The following is a 2347-nucleotide window of genomic DNA, read 5'->3' on the forward strand; positions in this document are numbered from 1 at the left end:
ATATATATATATATATATATATATATATATTTAGAATATATATATATATATGTATATATATATATATATATTTCATAGAATTTATATTCTATGTAGTTTAAACCTATACATTATATCATATGACTATCGAATGCATGTAGATTATGTATATGTGTACCATATATATTACTGTTTACTATATAAATGTATTACTATATTAATATTTAAGCTTACTATACAAATATACATCGAAATCTATATATACGCATATATATATACTTACACACTCACACACACACACACATTATATATATATATATTATATACACACGCATACACACATTTATTTGTACGTATATATATATATATATATAAATATAAAGAGAGAAACGCAGAGAAAGAAAGATACATGCGTATATTATATGTCATAAGTATGTATATATATATGAGTGTATGTAACCTCTCTGGAATAGAATCGTTTTGGCAATCATTGGGTTCTGGTAAAAGATAAATTTATGCATATTCTACAAAACGTGTTGAGTAATCTTTTAGTTTAATGTAAATATATTTTTACAATAACTCGACATAGAAAATAACGTAAACACACACACACACGCACACATGTGTATATAAACTTATATATATATATATATATGCATGTATGTATGTATTAATATGTATATTATGGATATGTGTATTTCCTGTATGCATACACATTCTTAAGTTGTTTTTATATTAAGCATCTGATTTTCATGAATGTGTGTATGCGTGAGTGTGTGTGTAAGTATGTAATAGCAGCAGCAGTGGTAGTAGTAGCAGTAGTAGTAGACATTCGTCGGTATCAAATGTATATATATATATGTATATATATATATATATATATATACACACACACACACACATGCACATATACTTGCTATATAGCTATTACATTTATGTATATGCCTGTATTCGTTTTGTACATGTAATGTATCATCTATACGTACATTTGTGTATACACTCATATATATACATATATAGTTCAAAACTTATATATATATATATATATATATATATATATATATATATATATATACACACGTATATACATATGTCTATACCCATATCTATGTATACATACTAATACGCACACACTCGCACTTGCACACACATGCACACACTATATTTTATATATTCAGTTAATTATGAATAACTTAAATTGGTACATATGTGTTGCTTAGTGCCTGTGTGTTAGCGCGTGTGTATGTATAATATATATGCACCTACTTGTTAGTAGTTATTTCAAATATTTTTATATGTTCGAACACATATGTATGCGTATGTATGTAAACACGCGTATGTACACACATGCACACACGCAAACAAACCTTTGTTAGTATGTATTTATATATATATATATATATATATATATATACACACATGCATGTATATATGACATACATTCATTTATGCATATATACGTATGTAGATAGAGAGAAAGAGACAGGGAGAGAGGAGGATTAATAGAGTAAGAAAGAGGGAAGGAAGGAAGAGAGAGGTACTTCGAAGTTCCTAATTACCCCCTTTATGTAACGGCTTCATATCTAGTAAATGTTATTGCGTAATACTACAGTTTAGTATTCTTTTCTACTCTAGGCACAAGGCCCGAAACTTTTGGCAGGAGGGGGCCAGTCGATTAGATCGATACAATACGCGACTGGTACTTAATTTGTCGACCCCGAAAGGATGAAAGGCGAAGTCGACCTCGGCGGAATTTGAACTCAATACATTAAAACAGACGAAATACCGCTAAGCACTTCGCCCGGCGTGCTAACGTTTCTACCAGATCGCCCCCTTCATCCAGTTTAATATTAAATTCTTTCTACCTTCACATAAAAACTAACTTCATCTTATAGGTTTAAGTATGTGTGTACACATACATACACATATACATACATATATAATACATAATACATACATACATACATGTTCTACTGCGTGGAAGTTTGATCAAGTGTCTTCCATTATACTCTAGGGCTGACCAAAGCCTTGTGTGTATATATATATATTTGGTAGACGGTGTGTCTGTGTTTGTTCCCCCATCATCGCTTGATAACCGATGTTGCTGTGCTTACGTCTCCGTAACTTAGCGGTTCCGGGAAAGAACCGTTAGAATAAGTACTAGTTTTACAAAGAATATGTCGTGCGGTCGATTTGTTCGACTAAAGGCGGTGCTCTAGTATGGCCGCAGTCAAACGACTGAAACAAATAAAAGAATATATATATGTATATATATATATATATGAAACAAAAATGTACATCTGTACATATGTTACATATTATATTCTGTTCGCTTAACTTGGAATCTGCACTTCGGAAATACTATTGA

At 30.4% G+C, this 2347-nt stretch overlaps 1 protein-coding gene across 10 annotated transcripts in view; it reads right to left on the minus strand.

Moving 5' to 3' along the window:
- Nucleotides 1–2347, minus strand: part of LOC106874941 (transcription factor Sp9) — a 404501-nt gene that overhangs the window by 222748 nt on the left and 179406 nt on the right. Inside the window, exon 1 of one of the 10 annotated variants that reach the window (XR_008263456.1) lies at nt 1945–2154. The exons of the other annotated variants lie outside the window; for them this stretch is intronic. The gene's annotated coding sequence lies outside the window, so the exon portion shown is untranslated. Of the gene's footprint in view, nt 1–1944; nt 2155–2347 lie in introns of those variants that run through there. 10 annotated transcript variants of the gene reach the window in all.

Source organism: Octopus bimaculoides, chromosome 2, assembly GCF_001194135.2.
Source record: "Octopus bimaculoides isolate UCB-OBI-ISO-001 chromosome 2, ASM119413v2, whole genome shotgun sequence".
Taxonomy (NCBI): domain Eukaryota; kingdom Metazoa; phylum Mollusca; class Cephalopoda; order Octopoda; family Octopodidae; genus Octopus; species Octopus bimaculoides.